This window comes from Muntiacus reevesi, chromosome X (assembly GCF_963930625.1).
Source record: "Muntiacus reevesi chromosome X, mMunRee1.1, whole genome shotgun sequence".
Taxonomy (NCBI): domain Eukaryota; kingdom Metazoa; phylum Chordata; class Mammalia; order Artiodactyla; family Cervidae; genus Muntiacus; species Muntiacus reevesi.
Genome location: NC_089271.1, coordinates 1,083,467 through 1,103,343, shown reverse-complemented (window position 1 = coordinate 1,103,343; position 19,877 = coordinate 1,083,467). Strand labels below are relative to the sequence as shown.

The 19,877-nt window shown below is 52.7% G+C and overlaps 1 protein-coding gene across 1 annotated transcript in view; it reads left to right on the top strand.

The window, feature by feature from the left end:
- The window catches only part of DHRSX (dehydrogenase/reductase X-linked), a 143,255-nt gene that overhangs the window by 15,303 nt on the left and 108,075 nt on the right, over positions 1 to 19,877 (top strand). The window lies entirely within an intron of this gene.

Below are 19,877 nucleotides of genomic sequence, written 5' to 3'. Positions count from 1 at the left end.
TATGCTTCGCCAGGGAGGGTCTGGGGGTAGATCAGAGAGGAATGGAAGCCAGTGGGCCGCTGAGGAGGACAGCCCCCCTTCCGTGTTCCCCAAAGCCCACCTCCCCCTGACCACCATTTGCACGCCCCACCCCGCCGCCCCGGGCACCATCCTCGGGCTGTTATCCCCGTCGGTCCATAAAGGAACACGACTCTCTTGTCAATTACCAGGGGACCTGGAGACTCGCTTCAGCCACCCGCCCTGTTTTCAAGGCGTGATGGAACATGTGACCCCCGAGCCCGCAGTGCCATCGCTTATAAAAAAGCCGAAAAAGAGATACTGGGTGTGGTTTCTTTTCTGTTACCCATGACTGTCTTGTCCCCCTGCGTGCCCTTGCCTGAATTCAGGGTCCTTGCCAGAGTCCCTAGCTCGTGTGTTCCAGAAGCGGTTTTCCTGTGTCCAACGCTTCAAAGACACTTCCCAGGGGGCTCCATGGTAAAGAACCTGCCTGCCATGCAGGAGGCCTGAGTTCGATCCCTGGGTGGGGAAGATCCGCAGGAGGAGGAAATGGCAACCCACTCCAGTATTCTTGCCTGGAGAGTCACGTGGGCAGAGGAGTCTGGCGGGTTGCAGTCCGTGGGGTCACAGAGAGAGAATGACAGAGCGGCCATACAACAATAGCCAATTACTCACATTTGATGGTTTCAGGGGGGCAGCAAAGGGCCTCAGCTTTACATGTAAATGTATCCTTTCTCCCCCGAACTCCCCTCCCATCCAGGCTGCCTCGTGACATTGAGCAGAGTTCCCTGAGCTGTCCAGCAGGTCCTTGCTGGTTCTCCATGTTAAACACAGCCGTGTGTCCATGTCCATCCCAGACTCCCTGACTATCCCTTCCCCCATCCTTCCCCCTGGGAACCATAAGGTTATCACAGAGTATTGAGCAGAGTTCCCTGGGCTGTCCAGCAGGTCCTTGCTGGTTCTCCATGTTAAACACAGCAGTGTGTCCATGTCCATCCCAGACTCCCTGACTATCCCTTCCCCCATCCTTCCCCCTGGGAACCATAAGGTTATCACAGAGTATTGAGCAGAGTTCCCTGGGCTGTCCAGCAGGTCCTTGCTGGTTCTCCATGTTAAACACAGCCGTGTGTCCACGTCCATCCCAGACTCCCTGACTATCCCTTCCCCCATCCTTCCCCCTGGGAACCATAAGGTTATCACAGAGTATTGAGCAGAGTTCCCTGTGCTGTCCAGCAGGTCCTTGCTGGTTCTCCATGTTAAACACAGCCGTGTGTCCATGTCCATCCCAGACTCCCTGACTATCCCTTCCCCCATCCTTCCCCCTGGGAACCATAAGGTTATCACAGAGTATTGAGCAGAGTTCCCTGGGCTGTCCAGCAGGTCCTTGCTGGTTCTCCATGTTAAACACAGCAGTGTGTCCATGTCCATCCCAGACTCCCTGACTATCCCTTCCCCCATCCTTCCCCCTGGGAACCATAAGGTTATCACAGAGTATTGAGCAGAGTTCCCTGGGCTGTCCAGCAGGTCCTTGCTGGTTCTCCATGTTAAACACAGCCGTGTGTCCACGTCCATCCCAGACTCCCTGACTATCCCTTCCCCCATCCTTCCCCCTGGGAACCATAAGGTTATCACAGAGTATTGAGCAGAGTTCCCTGTGCTGTCCAGCAGGTCCTTGCTGGTTCTCCATGTTAAACACAGCCGTGTGTCCATGTCCATCCCAGACTCCCTGACTATCCCTTCCCCCATCCTTCCCCCTGGGAACCATAAGGTTATCACAGAGTATTGAGCAGAGTTCCCTGGGCTGTCCAGCAGGTCCTTGCTGGTTCTCCATGTTAAACACAGCAGTGTGTCCATGTCCATCCCAGACTCCCTGACTATCCCTTCCCCCATCCTTCCCCCTGGTGACCATAAGGTTATTACAGAGTATTGAGCAGAGTTCCCCGTGCTGTCCAGCAGGTCCTTGCTGGTTCTCCATGTTAAACACAGCAGTGTGTCCATGTCCATCCCAGACTCCCTGACTGTCCCTTCCCCCATTCTTCCCCCTGGGAACCATAAGGTTATCACAGAGTATTGAGCAGAGTTCCCTGGGCTGTCCAGCAGGTCCTTGCTGGTTCTCCATGTTAAACACAGCAGTGTGTCCATGTCCATCCCAGACTCCCTGACTATCCCTTCCCCCATCCTTCCCCCTGGTGACCATAAGGTTATTACAGAGTATTGAGCAGAGTTCCCCGTGCTGTCCAGCAGGTCCTTGCTGGTTCTCCATGTTAAACACAGCAGCGTGTCCATGTCCATCCCAGACTCCCTGACTATCCCTTCCCCCATCCTTCCCCCTGGGAACCATCAGGTTATTACAGAGTATTGAGCAGAGTTCCCTGTGCTGTCCAGCAGGTCCTTGCTGGTTCTCCATGTTAAACACAGCCGTGTGTCCATGTCCATCCCAGACTCCCTGACTATCCCTTCCCCCATCCTTCCCCCTGGTGACCATCAGGTTATTACAGAGTATTGAGCAGAGTACCCTGGGCTGGACAGCAGGTCCTTGCTGGTTCTCCATGTTAAACACAGCAGTGTGTCCACGTCCATCTTGAGCGTTTACACAGTGACGACGGACCATGTTTACCACCAGGGCGTCTAGATTTTTTTTCCCATCTCCTCCTATCTCTCCCTGCTCCCTCCCCTACTCTCCTTTCTTTTAAGAAGACGAGCTTCCCCAGAAACAGCCTTAGAGGTTAGCCTCCATCCTCTTCTTCCTTGTCTGCATTTTTATGGGTTGCCTCTCTTCCAGGGTGACTCCGGGATGCCACATCAGACATCAAATTTTTTTCTGCACCAACACTTTGAGCTTAAGTAGGCCAGGGCTCTGTCATGAAAACCTGCCACTTTCAGAGCTTTCTCCATCGGACACGAAAGTGGAACGTGTCGGTAAATGTCTCGGATAAAGCGTCACTGCCAGCATCCAGAACTTCGCGTAAAGACACGGCCCCTAACCGTCATGAACATGTCTTATCTGGGTCTGCCCAGGACTCTGCTTCCAGGAAATGGAGTGTGGTCTTGTGATGCTCAGGTCTTGCCGTCAGAGTCCTGATTCTCTGCTTCCTCTAAGCGGTGTTTGTTCCATGCTGCGTAGAGTCATGCTGAAGTCACGGTTCTCAGATGTTCCATTTTAATTTTTTTTTCTTGTGTGTGGAAGGGTACTGTTGTGTGTATTCCGAGCAGCCCCTAGGAGGATGGACTGAAAGGAAGCATAGATCATGGTTGTACATGTTTGTTTTGAGCGAAGGCGCGGAGGAGGTATTCCCGGCCTCTGGTCCTCCGATGTCGGGCTGATTTGCAGGTGGACGACCTGGGTGGAGGTAGCCAGCGGCCCCCCGCCGCCGGGAGCTGTGTCTTGAAGCCCTTGTAAAGCGAGGAGGTCACAACAGGTGTGATCTGGTCGGGGAGAGGAAGAGGAGGTCTTCCCTGAGTGGTGCCCCGGCCCGGGATCAGCAGAGTCCCGTGGTAGCATCTCGCAGTGGCCAGCCTCTGGAAGGAGAACGTGGGGGCGAGGGGCTGTCTGTCAGGCTTCCCCGGTGGACCGCGTCAGGTCATCACCTCTGCTTTCTCTTCCTGTCCTTCCCCCGGGGCCGGGGTGCGGGCCGTTCACGTTTTGAGTGTTGATCAGGTCTCCATGCTCCCCTGATTCCCGTGGATGTCATTTTGGGTCCGAGGGATGCGGCTTCTTCACCGAAGCTCGGGGAAGCAAACAGCCAAGCGTGCCGAGAACACGATGGGTTTTCATGGCTTTATCCTGCTTTTCTGACGGGCTTCCCCAGTGGCTCAGCTGGTAAAGAAGCCGCATGCAATGCGGGAGACCTGGGTTCCATCCCTGGGTTGGGAAGATCCCCCTGGAGAAAGGAAAGGCCACCCACTCCAGTATTCTGGCCTGGAGAATTCCACGGACTGTCTAGTCCACGGGGTCGCAAAGAGTCGGACACGACTGAACTACTTTCACTTTCACACTGATTCACAATTTTTGTAGCTTATAATTCTGTTTAAAGTTGTTACAAAACATTGGCGATCCTCTCTGCCTCCTGCAGTATATCCTTGTAGCTTATTTATTTTATACGTAGTACTTTGTAGCTCTTAATGTAGTGGTATCTATCTCTTAATCCCCTTCCCCCGCATTCTGACCCTCCCCCCCACATCCTGACCCTCCCCCGTACCCTTCCGCCAGTGGTAATCACAAGCTGGTTCTATCTGTGAGTCTGTGTCTTTTTGATACATTTATTCATTAAATAGTTTGGGTTCTGCATATAGGTGGTAACATGCTGTTTCTGTGTGATTTATTTCACTAGATGTAACACCCTCCGAGTGCATCTATGTTGTCGGAGGTCGCAAACATTTGTTCTTGTTTATGGCTGCGTAATATTCCATTGTGTGTGTGTGTGTGTGTGTTCAAATAATTTATGTGTAATTCTTCAAATACAGTGAAATGCTACATCATTCTGTGGTGTTGTTTGATTCAGTTTCACATCTACCTACCTACCTATCTATCCATATGTCCATATTCTCTTTTCGTGTTCCTTCCCACTGTAGGTGACGGCAAGATGCTGAATTTAGTCCCCTGGGTGATATGGTAGCTCCTAGTTTCTTATTCTATACACTGCAGTATGGATCCGTTAGTCCCGAGTTCCTCATCTTTCCCTGCTCCCCTTTCCCCTTGGGGAACCAGAAGTTTGCTAAGTCTGTGAGTGTCTTTCTGTCTTGTAAATGCATCCATTTATCTCATTTTTTTAAAAGATTTCACATGGAAATCATACCATATGGTATTTGTCTTTCTCTTTCTGATCTGTTTCACTCAATGTGATCATCTCTAGGTTGGCCCATCTCGCTGCAAGGGGCATTCTTCATTCTTTTTCATGGCCGAGTAATATTCCATTGTATGTATAAGCACCGCCTCTTTTTTACCCTTTCCTCTACTGATGGACATTTAGGTTGCTTCCATGTCTTGGCTGTTGCGATGAGTGCTTCAGTGAACACTGGGATGCATGTATCTTTCAGAATGATAGTTTTCTCCAGATATATATGCCCAGGAGTGGGATTACAGGATGATTCGGTAGCTCTATTTTTAGTTTTTCTTTTGAGGAACTTGCGTACTCTTCTCTGCGGTGGCTGCATCCGTTTACAGTCCCATCAGCCAGTGTGAGAGGGCATTCCTGTTCTTTTTGATTGTGTTTCTGTTGTTGAGAAACAAGAAACGCGTTGATAAACATACTCGCCATCTGACCCAGAAGTGTGGTGAGCCCCAGGGGCCGGAGCGTCCCCGGCCTCCCGCAGCAGGAGCTTTTTCTGCCGTTTTCCTTCTTTCTGGGACAAAAATCTGAGTCTGTGCCGGTCATCTGGTTGGAGAAACAGCCCGCGTCTGTTTGCACACACGTCTCGTTTCTGTGTCCGTGTAGCCTGCTCCCTGTGGCTGTTAAATCCGTCCTGTACGCCGACGTTCAACCATCCGGCCGGGGGCCGCCCGTGGCTCCTAGAAGTAGCCATAGCATTAGTTGCTTAGTTGCGTCCAGCTGTCTGCAACCCCGTGGACTGTAGCCCGCCAGGCTCCTCTGTCCATGGCGTTCTGCAGGCACGCACGCTGGAGTGGGTTGCCATCCCCTTCTCCGAGGGCAGCCTTCCCGACCCAGGGATGGAACCCGGGCCTCGTGTGTCTTAAGCAGATTCTTTTACCATCAGGGCCAGCGGCAAGGTCCCGTGGCTTCTAAGCACAGCTCAGTCAAAAAGCCACTGGGCTGAGCCCAAGTCAGTTGAGGTCTGATCCAGGTTCCACCGACGTCCCTTCCCCCGAGTTGAGCCCAGCTCACCAGGTTATGCGTTCTCTGTCGACTGTCTCTCCAAGCGAAAGGAGACCTTTCTTTTCCAGTGGCTTTGGGCAGCAAGGCTGAAACTGTTACCGAACCAAACCTGAGTCTTTCCCCCCCTACACGCAGTAATGTGAGTCTGCAGACCGCAGGTCGTAGTGAAGAAAATGCAGTGTTTATTGGAGGCCCCAGGCAAGGAGGATGGTCAGCGTATGCTCAAAAGACCTGAACTCCCTGCTGGATTTTGGCAAAGCGTTTAAAATTTTTTTTCTTTATTTATTAATGTCTGGCCACACCGGGTCTCCTTTGCTGCACGCAGGCTGCTTCTGGGGGCAGTGAGCAGGGTCTGGTCTACCCATGGTTTGCAGGCTTCTCATTGCCGTGAATTCTCTTTGAAAGGTTGCTGCTGAGCCGTGAAAGACGCCGGGACTCTTGGCCTCCGGAGGAGACGAATTCAATCCGGGGCCCGTGACGAGGCTTGATTGCTCAGAGCTTCTGTGTAAATAAAGTTTTATTAAAGTGTAAAAGAGATAGAGAAAGCTTCTGGCATAGACCTCAGGAGGGGGCAGAGCGAGTGCCCCCCTGCTAGGCTTTAGCCGGACGTTACATAGCTACTAGCAGTCTGCTAATTAGAGAAAGGGGGTGTCTCAAAACTCAGAGAGTGGCACCGGGCCCCTCACCCACAACCCGCATTTTCAGATAACATTGGCACCTGGTGGGTCATCCCGGACCATTAAACGGTTGACATGGATCTTGAAGAAAGGCAGGTTTCCACGCAAATATGTAGTTCCAGTAACATGCATTAGTAAAACAGTGTATGAGTGAAACGTACTGGTTTGTTGAGCCCTTATCAGTTCCGAGTGCTAGGCAGAAGCTACCTGAAGACAGACAGTCTCGGGTAAATACCCAGTTTGTTCACACAGCTTAAGAAATCCATTTCCCTAAGAAGACGCATTGGCTAGCTCAAGGTTTGAGAGAAGTCAAGTTCAGGTGGAACCAGCTGTCATCTTGGCAGCGCAGAATTTTGAAAGAAACCTCCTTTTAATTTTGTTCAGAGAAGGGAAAAGCATCTGACATTTGTCTCCTCCTGCCGCTTGAGAGAGAGAGAGCGTCTGGCGCTTGCAGCCTCTTGCCTCCGTTTGGAGACCCCGGCCGTCCCGCCTCTTGCCCTCTCCTCCTGTGGACCGCGGGCCCCGGATCCGTGGGTTCAGCAGTCGTGGCCTGCGGGCTTTAGTTGCCCCACAGGGATCCTCCCGGCTCAGGGACCCAACCCGTCGTCTGTTGCGTTTTTCCGGCAGGTGGCCTCTTTGCCACTGAGCCGCCAGGGCAGCCCCGGGAGAGCATCTTGAAAGGCCCGGCGGTGGAGGGACATTCCGGGGTCCGCGGGCGGCTCGTGCACGGGGCCTCTGACGGACGGCGAGGCGACGGGGCCGGGTCACAGGGGTTGACGTTACCCGCCCTCGGGCACCAGTAGGTCTGCCGGCTCAAGATCATCAAATAGGTCACTTCTTGCTTTCTGATGGGAGTTTTAGCATCTGTGTGTGAGTCGCTCAGGCGTGTCCGGCTCTCTGCGACCCCATGGACTGTAGCCCGCCAGGCTCCTCTGTCCATGGGGATTCTCCAGGCAAGAATACTGGAGTGGGTGGCCATGCCCTCCTCCAGGGGATCTTCCCGGCCCGGGGATCGAACCCACGTTTCCTGCAGACAGATTTCTTTACCAGCGGGCCATCAGCAAAGCCCGTTTCAGGAGTTACTTCTTCCTGCATTCTTTCTTTGAATTGCAAGCGGTGTTGGACCTCCCTCACTCAGGCTGCTTTCGGAGTTCCGTCTCATCTCCGCTCGGGGTGGGGGGGCAGTGCTGGGCGGATTTGCAGAGAGACCCTGGAGGTCTGGGTCTGGGCTGCCCCGTGCGCAGGACTGAACCCCTGAAAAGGTGGGGACTCTTCAAGCTTCTGAAACCCCTGCACGCCTTTGCTCTGACGGCTCATGTTCCTGGGTTCCCAGCGCAGGGCGGACCAACCCTGACGCTTCACTAGAATTCTTCTCCTTGGGAATGTGCAGCCCCGTGGGCCCCTATCCTGTAAGTTATTACAGAACTCAGACACGATGCTGGGTGTTCTGCAGCTGCTCTGGGCCCCAGGACTGGCTTTGCAGCTCTGCTCGGACGCACAAGCGCTTCTGTCCCTCTCGCGTCCCGCAGACGCGTGGCTGGGACTTGGACGTGGTGGGGGCCCCTGGCCACCTTCTGAGCTCTGGCGGCTGCGACCCTGTGGTCCCACGTGGGTGGGAGGCGTCTCCTGCTTGCCGACCAGTGGCTTCCAGGTGGAGCCAGTGGTAAAGAACCCGCCTGCCAATGCAGAGACGCGGGTTCAATCCTTGGGTCGGGAAGATCCCCTGGAGGAGGGCATGGCAACCCACTCCAGGGTTCTTGCCTGGAGAATCCCATGGACAGAGGAACCTGGTGGGCTGCAGTGCATGGAGTTGCAATCAGACTGAGCGACTAATTTCATTCACATTTGGAGGCCAAACATTGCTGATGGCTGGGACATTTCTTGTTTATTGCTATGACAGGAGGTGTTTTCATCTCACAGTATAAACACATAAAATATAATTATTCAGTTCAGTTCAGTCGCTCAGTCTTGTCCGCCTCTTTGCGACCCCGTGGACTGCAGCACGCCAGGCTTCCCTGTCCATCACCAACTCCAACTTGCTCAAAACCAACCAGCTTGCACCAACACCAGCTTGCTCAAAAGAACATAATCATAAATATATATAAACATAAGTGTGTGTATTTATATAAATATGTATACTTTTATATTACATGATTATATTCTTTTTTATAGTCAATTATTTATCATCTGTGTATTACATATGTGTCGTCTATCCACATTTTTATCATCTACATATTAGCAGATCTGTCATCTAGGCATATATCTCTTTTCTATTTATTGAACATCTATTTACCTTTTTATCATTTGTATCTAATCTCTGTATCACCTATGTATTTCTGTGTCTATGTATCTGAGATCTGTCAGTTTATCATGTATCTCTTTGTATCTGTCATCTTTCTATGTATTTGTTCCTTGTCATCTATATTGTTCAGTTGCTCATTTGTGTCTGACTCCGTGACCCCGTGGACGGCAGCACGCCAGACTTTTTGTCCTTCACGATCTCCTGGAGTTTGCTCAGACACGTGTCCATGGAGTCGGTGATGCCATCCAGTGCCAATACATCATTTATATATTTGTTATTAATTTATCTTTCATGTTTATCTATGTATTTTCTCCCTTGATGGCTTCCCTGGGGGCTCAGACAGTAAAGAATCTGCCTACAATGCAGGAGATCCAGGTTCAATCGCTGGGTGGGGAAGATCCCCTGGAGAAGGGAACGCCTACCCACTCCTGTATTCAGGCCTGGAATTTCTGGACAGAGGAGCCTGGTGGGCTACAGTCCATGGGGTCACAGAGAGTCAGACATGACTGAGCAACTAACACACAGACGCATTTAATGTTGTCCATCAATCTGTCATCTCTATGTTTATTTCCCTCACTCCATCCCTCTGTCTATCTCTACCTTCCTATCCATCTGAGTTTGTCCATCCATCCATCCATGGATCTGTATCTATCTATATCTGTCTGTCTATCCATTCATCTGTCTGTCTCACTCTCTCCACCATCCATCCATCCATCCATCCATCCACCCATCCATCCTGCCCTTTAATGGTTAACTTGAAGGCATGTTGAGCAGCTTTGATTTTTCCTGCAGGAAACTGAATGAGGTCATACATTTCTCCTTCAAAGAAAGCTGTCATTGGTTCACCTGTGACGGGTTTACACACTTCCCTGCTGCGTAAGACGGTTTGGCAGGAACCATGGGTATCCTAGGGTCCAATCTCCTCGTGTGCCCGGGAACCGCGGAGGACTCGACATTGCAAGCCTCGCACCCAGAGGAGTTGGGGGGGAGGGGTGTCGATCCCTCTGAGCCCAGTGCCCGGGTCCCTGTCTCCTAGGCTGGAGTGGCGTCCCCTCTTTCACACACGCTTGGCCAGACAGCACAGAGCACCCCTCAGGGCCAGGGAAGCTGACCCCGGAGCCGGCCGTCTGACGTGGATGCTAAGGCAGGGCCCGTACAGTGGGGCTGAGTGCACACGGGCCTGCCTGGGGGAGCGTGGGGTCTCAGAGCAGGAGCCCATTCCCGGGCTGTGGGTGGTGAAGCTCAGACGACGGGGTCTCCAGGCGGGGCTCAGATGGGGGTCTCCAGGCGGGGCTCAGATGGCGGGGGTCTGTGGGCGGGGCTCAGATGGGGGTCTCCAGGCGGGGCCCAGACGGCGGGGGTCTGCAGGCGGGGCTCAGATGGGGGTCTCCAGGCGGGGCCCAGACGGCGGGGGTCTGCAGGCGGGGCTCAGATGGGGGTCTGCGGGCGGAGCTCAGACGGGGGTCCCCAGGCGGGGCTCAGATGGGGGTCTCCAGGCAGGGCTCAGACGACGGGGGTCTCCAGGTGGGGCTCAGATGGGGGTCTGCAGGCGGGGCTCAGATGGGGGTCTGCAGACGGGGCTGAGATGGGGGTCTGCAGGCGGGGCCCAGATGGGGGTCTCCAGGCGGGGCCCAGATGGGGGTCTCCAGGCGGGGCTCAGACGGGGGTCTGCAGGCGGGGCTCAGATGGGGGTCTCCAGGCGGGGCCGAGATGGGGGTCTCCAGGCGGGGCTCAGACGGGGGTCTGCAGGCGGGGCTCAGATGGGGGTCTCCAGGCAGGGCTCAGACGACGGGGGTCTGTGGGCGGGGCTCAGATGGCGGGGGTCTGCAGGCGGGGCTCAGATGGGGGTCTCCAGGCGGGGCCCAGACGGCGGGGGTCTGCAGGCGGGGCTCAGATGGGGGTCTGCGGGCGGGGCTCAGACGGGGGTCTGCAGGCGGGGCTCAGATGGGGGTCTCCAGGCAGGGCTCAGACGACGGGGGTCTCCAGGTGGGGCTCAGATGGGGGTCTGCAGGCGGGGCTCAGATGGGGGTCTGCAGACGGGGCTGAGATGGGGGTCTGCAGGCGGGGCTCAGATGGGGGTCTCCAGGCGGGGCTCAGATGGGGGTCTCCAGGCGGGGCCCAGATGGGGGTCTCCAGGCGGGGCCCAGACGACGGGGGTCTCCAGGCGGGGCCCAGATGACGGGGGTCTCCAGGCGGGGCTGAGATGGGGGTCTGCAGGCGGGGCTCAGATGGGGGTCTCCAGGCGGGGCCCAGACGACGGGGGTCTCCAGGCGGGGCTGAGATGGGGGTCTGCAGGCGGGGCTCAGATGGGGGTCTCCAGGCGGGGCTCAGATGGGGGTCTGTGGGCGGGGCTCAGATGGGGGTCTCCAGGCGGGGCTCAGATGGGGGTCTCCAGGCGGGGCTCAGATGGGGGTCTGTGGGCGGGGCTCAGATGGGGGTCTCCAGGCGGGGCTCAGATGGGGGTCTGCAGGCGGGGCTCAGATGGGGGTCTGCAGGCGGGGCCCAGACGACGGGGGTCTGTGGGCGGGGCTCAGATGGGGGTCTGCAGGCAGGGCTCAGATGGGGGTCTCCAGGCGGGGCCCAGACGACGGGGGTCTGTGGGCGGGGCTCAGATGGGGGTCTGCGGGCGGGGCTCAGACAGGGGTCTGCAGGCGGGGCTCAGATGGGGGTCTCCAGGCGGGGCTCAGATGGCGGGGGTCTGCAGACGGGGCTGAGATGATGGGGTCTGCCGGTGGGGATCAGATGATGGGGGGTCTCCAGGTGGAGCCAGATGATGAGGGGGTCTCCATGTGGGGCTCAGATGAGGATCTCCACGTGGGTCTCCAGATAGGGCTCAGATGATGAGGGTCTCTGCTTGGTACTCAGCTGAAGGGGGGGATCTCCAGCTTGTCCCCAGATGAGGGTCTCCAGGCGGCAGAATGCCATGTGGGAGGACCAGCTCTGGGAAGCAGTAACTGGGTCACCTCCCTTCCCGCTGGCATCTAGGATCTCATGCCTGGGACCCCGGTGGCCACCCTTAGGGTGTGTGTCCAGAACGCCCGGGGCTGCCGCACCGTGCTCGGCCTTGGGAAGGAGCCTGGCCTGGGATCCCAGAGAGGGTGTGGGTGTGGTACCCGAGTCAGCATCGAGTTTGTGTGCCGGGCATGTTGCAGAAGGGGCGCCCCTGGGAAGCGCCGGAGGTGTCTCTGCCTGGCTTTGACCTGATCAGCCTAGTGAGGGGTTGGCGTGTGTTGGGGGTGGGAAGGCGGGATAACGGGGGGACACAGCACAGCCATGGGTGATGGCTAGTAGGTAGGCATCTGCTGACGGCTCAAGAGAAGACCTCCCAGGTAGCCCCCAGCCCTGCTTTTCCTCCTTCACCTCCCGCCTCCCCAGGTCCACACCTCCAGCTGAGACGGTGTGAGCTTGCTCTGTATCCCCCCCAGAATTCATATATGGAAGCCCTGACCCCCGAAGGGGAGGTAGTTGGAATCTGGAGGGGCGTCTTTGGGAGGTGATGAGGGTTAGATGAATCCATGAGGGTGGGGTCCCCATGATGGGATGAGTGTCCTTGTGAGAGGGGGGAAGGGAAGCCACAGCTGTCTCTCCATCACACGAGGATACAGCAAGTGTGCAGGTGTGCGGGCCAGGAGGAGGGCTTTGCCTCCTGGCAACGAATGTACCCTCACTGTGATCTCAGACCCACAGCCTCCAGGACTCTGAGAATCACGCCTGTGGCTTAAAGCACCTCGTTTGGGTAACTTCGTTGTAGCAACCAGTATCTGCCTCGTTGCAAGAACCCCCCCCCCCAAAAAAAAAACCCAAAACATAAGCAGTATTGTAACAAATTCAATAAACACTATCAAAATGGCCCCACTTAAAAAAATTGAAATTAGTAGACTTTGAGTTTACCAGATCATCTACCATAATGTGGGTGGGCCTCGTCACATCAGTTGACGATCTCAGTTTGAAAACAGACTGAGGTTCCCTAAAGAAGTGGGAATCCTGCCTTTTAATGATCTTGGGATTTGAGCTGTAACTTCAGCTGTTTCTCAGTCTCCAGCCTACTGTCCTTGTTGTTCAGTTGCTCGGTCCTGTCCAACTCTTTGGGACCCCGTGGACTGCAGCACGCCGGGCCTCCCTGTCCTTCAGCAACTCCCAAAGTTTACTCAAACTTCTGTCCATCGAGTCGGTGATGCCATCCAACCATCGCATCCTCCATCGTCCCCTTCTCCTCCCGCCTTCAATCTTTCCCAGCATCGGGGTCTTTTCCAATGAGTCAGCTCTTTGCATGAGGTGGCCAAAGGATTGCAACTTCAGCTTTAACTTCAGTCCTTCTAATGAACACCCAGTGTTGACTTCCCTTAGGATTACTGACAAATAACCCACCCATTAAATCGTACAGTTCAGTACAATTTTCTGGGGACCCTGCCGTCTGCTCCTTCAGCTTATGGTTGTGTTTCCCCCAAAAGCAAGTTTCCTGCTCACTTGGAATATCCAGAGGACTTGGGCTTATTTAGGGTTTAAAAAATATGCCTGAGATGTATTCATTACAAAAGAATTCTGAAGAGGGGCCGTGCCTGTGAAAACTTTTCCTTTGGTGTTACGTGGCGTATGGCCAAGGAGGTTGCAGAATTTGCCTGTAGACACTCCCACCGACACTGTTTTCTTCTTGTCCTCTGTTCATTTGGAAGATGCGGGTGGACATCAATGAGCCTTCTCTTCGGGGTGTCCGGGGAGACGGGGGTCTGTTGACAAAACTCACTGGAAAATGTGACATGTGTAACAACACATTGACACTATCATTCCTCAGACCACTGCTCACAGCACCGAGTAACTTAAAGAAAATTTTTGATATTCAATTTAACGTCATTATTTTTTAATTGGGGTATGCTTGCTTCACATATTGTATTCTTTTCTGCTGTACAATGAACCGAAATTAACCTCAAAACGACAATGAGGTACCACCTCATACGGGTCAGAATGGCCATCATCAAAAAAGTATCTACAAACAATAAATGCTGGAGAGAGTGTGGAGAAAAGGGAACCCTGCTATACCGTTGGTGGGAATGTAAACGGATGCAGACTCAACAGCATAGAGTTTCCTTAGAAAACTAAAAACAATTCTGCCATGTGATTCAGCAGTCCCACTCCTAGGCACATAGCCAGACAAAACCATCATTTAAAAAGACACACACACCCCAATGTTCACAGCAGCGCTATTCTACAATAGCTGGGACATACAAGCAACCTAGACGTCCGTCGACAGATGAGTGGATAAAAATGTGGTACATACACACAGCGGAATATTACTCACCCGTGAAAAAGGACGAAATTGGGTCATCGGTAGAGACATGTGAGGTCTTATGTGAAAAGGTACCTTTTTAACGTAAGGTCTGGACAGCTCTGTGGGGTGGCTTCCTCTTCTGCCAGCCTCCTTTGAGGACTGATGGATAGATGATGTGATCTAACCGTGTCTTAGGCCTTCCCATCCCTGCCCCCTCTGCTCTGCCGCCTTAATGCCTGTAGATCATTCTGTCCCCGGAATGCATGACCGTCGTGTTCCTCTTCCCTGGTCACCAGACAGGCCACTGGCGGGTACAGTGTCCGAAGTGGACGCTTGATCGTTCAAGTCCGCTTCCTGTGATGCAGTTGTCAGTAGATTCTCAGTAGTGAGACGTGTAAGCGTCTTAATTACCATGGTTTACCGACACAGCCTTTCTTTGTGATGGTGTGATTCAGGAAAACAGAATACTGTGGCCAGTTGAGTTAGGAGGGCAGACACGCATCACTTTAACATTATTTCCTCTCAATCTGGAGGACTCTTGAGACAGAACTGGCAACCCACTCCAGTATTCCTGCCTGGAGAGTCCCCCTGGACAGAGGAGCCTGGCGGGCTACAGTCCATGGGGTCGCAGAGAGCCAGACACGGCTGAGGGCTCAGCGCACGATATACACATGCATAATAAAGTAGACAGTGTTGGTACCAGCACCAGGAAAGTGGGGGTAATATAGGTTATTATTCATTTGTGAGGAGGATGCCAGAATTTCCGAGTGCACACTCACTCCCCGTTACTCATGATTAACCACGGCGTTTCCCCCAATTTAAACCAAGACTCTATTCACCATGCAATGCGCCCTTTCTACGATGCAATTCAGCGGTCCTCAGGGTATTTGCAGAGTTGGACAAACACCGCCACTCTGTCACCTTTGAACTTCTTTTTATCACCTCCTTCCCAGATGGCTCAGTGGTAAGGAATCTTGGCAATGCAGGAGACGCAGGTTCAATCCCTGGGTCTGGAAGATCTCCTGGAGCAGGAAATGGCAACCCATTCCAGGGTCCTTGCCTGGGCAAGCTCATAGACGGGGGAACCTCGTGGGGTTACAGTCCACGGGGTCGTGAAAGAGTCAGAAGCGACTTAGCAACCAACAACAACCACAAAAAGATTCCCGTACCTTTTACCTGCTGTTCCTCACTCTTCTGCCTCCTCTCCAGCCCCTGGAAACCACCAGTGTACACTCTGTCTCCGTGCGTTTGCCTATTTGTGCCTTTTGTATAAATTGGGTCATGAAATATATGGCCTTTCTCTTGTGATTTCTGTCTCTGAACATCGTGTGTTCAGGGTCCATCTACACTGTAGCCTGTGTCAGACCTTCACTCATTTTCATGGCTGCGTCATATTCCACCGTGTGGATGGACCTTATGCTGTTTAACCACCCATCCATCCATCATCCATCCACCCATCCGTACATCCATTGATCCACCCATCACCCATCCATCCATCTATAATACACCATCTATCATCCACCCACTCATCCACCCATCATCCATCCATCATCCATCCATCCATCCATCCACTCATCCACCCATCCATCATACACCATCCATCCATCCATCCATCCATCCACTGATCCATCCATCCATCATACACCATCCATCCATCTATCCATCATCCAGCCACCCATCCATCCATCATCCATCTGTCCATCCATCCATCCATCCATCCATACATACATCTACCCACCCATTATCCATCCATCCATCCATCATCCATCTGTATCATGCATCCATCATCCATCTGTCCATCCATCCAGCCATCCATCAATATCATGCATCCATCATCCATCCGTCCATCCATCCAGTCATCCACCCACCCATCCATCCATCCATCATCCATTACTGATCCATCCATCCGTCCATCATCCATCTATCATCCACCCATCATCCACCCACTCATCCATCCATCATCCATCTATCCATCCACTCATCTATCCATCCATCATCCAGCTACCCATCCATCCATCCATCGACCTACCCATCATCCATCTGTCCATTACCCATCCATCCATCCATCATCCATCCGTCCATCCATCCATCCATCCATCCATCCATCTACCCACCCGTTATCCATCCATCCATCCATCCATCATTCATCTATATCATGCATCCATCATCCTTCCATCCATCCATCCACCCACCATCCATCCATCCATCATCCATGATCCATCTATATCATGCATCCATCATCCGTCCATCCATCTATCCACCCACCCATCCATCCATTCATCCATCCATCATCCATCACTGATCCATCCATCCGTCCATCATCCATCTATCATCCATCCACCCACCCACCCATCCATCCATCATCCATCCACCCACCCATCCATCCATCCAACATCCATCCATCCACTGATCCACCCATCCATCAATCCACCCATCATCCGTCCATCAATCCACCCATCATCCATCCATCAATCCATCCACACCTGGGCTGTCCTCATTTTTCTGGCTATTGTGAATCAGGCTCTTCTGAATCAAGCCTCACCATGCGTCTTTGAGCAGATGCATGTTTTCATTTCTCTGGGATGGACTGACACCTTGGTGTGGCACAGCTGGGCTCTTGCATCTCCATGTCTAACCTCTTGAAGAGCCGTCAGACTCTTTGCCAGCGTGGTCACTCTGGCTTACACCCGCGTCAGCGTTGCAGGCGGGTTCTGATTTCTGTACCTCCTCACTAACTTTATGCTCTCTTCCTTTCTCCCTCCCTGTCTTAGTCTCCTTTTCTTTCTTTTCCCTCTGTCCCTTTATTTCTTTTCTCCTCTCTCCCTTTCTTTCTTTACCTCTTTCTCCTTATTTTCTTTCTTTTCTCCTCCTTCTTTTTTCTCACTCCCCTTCCGTCTTCCCCTCTCCTTCCTCCACGTGATGTAGCAGCCATCCTCACAGTTCTGAACCAGTAACTCACCGTGGCTTGGACTTATGTTCTCCTGGTGCTCTCCTGGCAGACTTCTGTTGTTGTTTCCCAGGGGAGCACGGGAGCAAAGATTTAAGGGGTGAAGCAGTGAACAGACGACCTGCGTGCTCTCGCAGAGAATTCACAGCGGCTTACACGTGTCTGCAGGAGATAGGAAATGCGGAACATAAATCAAAGTCCAGGAACCTCACAGATAACAGACGGGGAGGCGCTGTTCCCGCTGCCCTGGGCTTTCGAAACCCCTGTATCTGGCGCCCACTTCTGTCTCGTGACAGCGAGGAGCCTCGGCCGGGTGTCCAGCCGCCGGTATTTGATAAAAAAGGGACCGGGCGCGGAGTCAGCGCCCAGTTCTAAAAGTAGCCACAAAGCTCGGGTCGTTTCAACATAACTGGACAGGGGCCAAGATGGCCGAGTTCTTTGTTTTGAGGTTTTCTTTTTTTTTCTTTAATTTCATGTATTTGGGTATTTATTTTCTCTAGTTGTAGCGAGCGGGGGCTTCTCACTGCGGGGGCTTCTCTTGTTGCAGAGCCTGGGTTCCAGGGCACGCAAGCTTCGGTAGTTTCGGCTCCCAGGCCCTAGATCTCAGGCTCCGGAGTCGTGGCTCATCGGGCTTAGCTACTCCCTGGCATGTGGGATCCTCCCGGACCAGGGGCTGAACCCGTGTGTCCTGCGTTGCAAGGCGGATTCTTTACCACTGAGCCACCAGGGAAGCTGCGTTTTGCTTTATACTTTCAGTTCAGTTCAGTTCAGTCGCTCAGTCGTGTCCGACTCTTTGCGAGCCCTGGGACCGCAGCACGCCAGGCCTCCCTGTCCATCACCAACTCCCAGAGTTGACTCAAACTCATGTCCATCGAGTCGGTGGTGCCATCCAACCATCTCATCCTCTGTCGCCCCCTTCTCCTCCTGCCCCCAATCCCTCCCAGCATCAGGGTCTTTTCCAATGAGTCAGCTCTTCCCATCAGGTGGACCAAGTATTGGAGTTTCAGCTTCAGCATCAGTCCTTCTGATGATTATTCAGGGTTGATTTCTTTTATGATGGACTGATCTGATCTCCTTGCTTTATACTTTAAGAAGGCTATAGTCTTTTTTTTTTTTTTTTAATGAAGGCATGAGCTTAGACTTTTTACAAACAGTTCCTGGGAGTTCCCTGGTGGGTGGACCAGCGGTCAGGACTTGGTGCTCTCACTGCTGGGACCCCAGGTTTGATCCCTGGGTCGGAAAGATCCCCTGGAAAATGGAATGGCAACCCACTCCAGGATTCTTGCCTGGAGAATCCCATGGAGAGAGGAGCCTGGTGGGAGCTACAGTCCACGGGGTCACAGAGAGTCAGACACGACTGAGCGAGTTCCAACATCCTTGTCTGCATCTGTGTCTCATCCGGTCTTGGTGAATTTCTTGTTCATTTCCGGTCTTGGTGAATTTCTTGTTCATTTCCTTCTTTTCTCTTTTCGGCAGAGTTGTTAAATGTTCTCAAATTATTTTGCAAGAACTCTTTATAGACAAAGAACGCGACCTTCTTCCTACGTGGCACGCTCTCTGTTTTTCCTTTTGCTGAGGCAGTTTTGGTTCCATGGGATGAAGCAATCCTTTCGTGGTCCGAGGGATAGATGATTTCCTGCACAGTGTCTGCGTCTTGCTTAGAAAAGCCGTCCTTGCTTTCCTGATTGCTTTTTCTCATCATTCGCGGAAAAACAGCCAGCGTCACCACGTCTTCTACTGATTTTATGACTCAGTTGTCACACACACACCTTCCTTTTCTGTTACTGAAATCAACTCTGTCTGCCCAATGCACAGTGAAGACGGACAAGCCGAAATGTTGGCGTTTGGAGCAGAGAGAGCTTTCCTGCAGGGTCATGCGAGGAGGCAGGTGTCTGGTGCCCTCAAATCCTGAACCTCCTGAATGTTTCAGGGCCAGGCGAGGAAGGGACTGCAAAGTACTTGGTTCAGGAATCCATGTCCATGACGATGCTCCCCTTAACCTCCAATAACCCAAGTGTTTTTCTCTGTTCTGCAGCCTCTTAGCTCTCCGGGGAGTGGAAGCGTGTTGTCCCCTTAAAGGTCAGATCCTTGAGAATGGACTCTCCTGCCTATTTATAATGTTACTCTAAACCTCCAACCAAACAAAGGTTATCCGCTATTCTGCAACTTTTTAAATCTCTCTGTGAATGGAAAAGGGTCATACTCCTACAGATCTGAGACTGAGAACCTGTTTATGATGTTCCTATGAACCTCCAAGAAGACACATGTTATTTTCTACTCTGCAACTTTTTATCTATGAATGTTACACCCTTAAAGGTCAGAGCCTGAGAATGAACAACCCTATTTATAATGTCCCTGCAAACCTCCAACTAAACAAAGGTTATTCTCTACTCTGCAACTTTTTTAATGAATGGAAAAGGGTTATACTGGGAAAGAGCTGAGACTGAGGATGTCTTTATGGTGCTCCTATGAACCTCCAAGAAGACAAATTTTAATTTTCTACTCTGCAACTTTTTATCTATGAATGTTATACCCCTAAAGGTCAGAGCCTAACAATGAACTATCCTGTCTATAATGTTACTATAAGTCTCCGACCAAACAAAGGTCATTCTCTCTCCTGCAACTTTTTAAATCTCTCTGTGAGTGGAAAAGGGTTATGCCCTTAAAGATCAGACCCTGAGAGTGAACTGTCCCATCTATTTCAGGCTCTGGGCAACATTCGTAACTCAAAGCAAAAGAGTACAAAGTTAAGATAAAAGAAACAGATCCAATATGGATGGCTTTGAGCAAGCTGCGGGAGATGGTGGAGGAATGGGAAGCCTGGCGGGCTGCAGTCCACGGGGCCGCAGAGCCG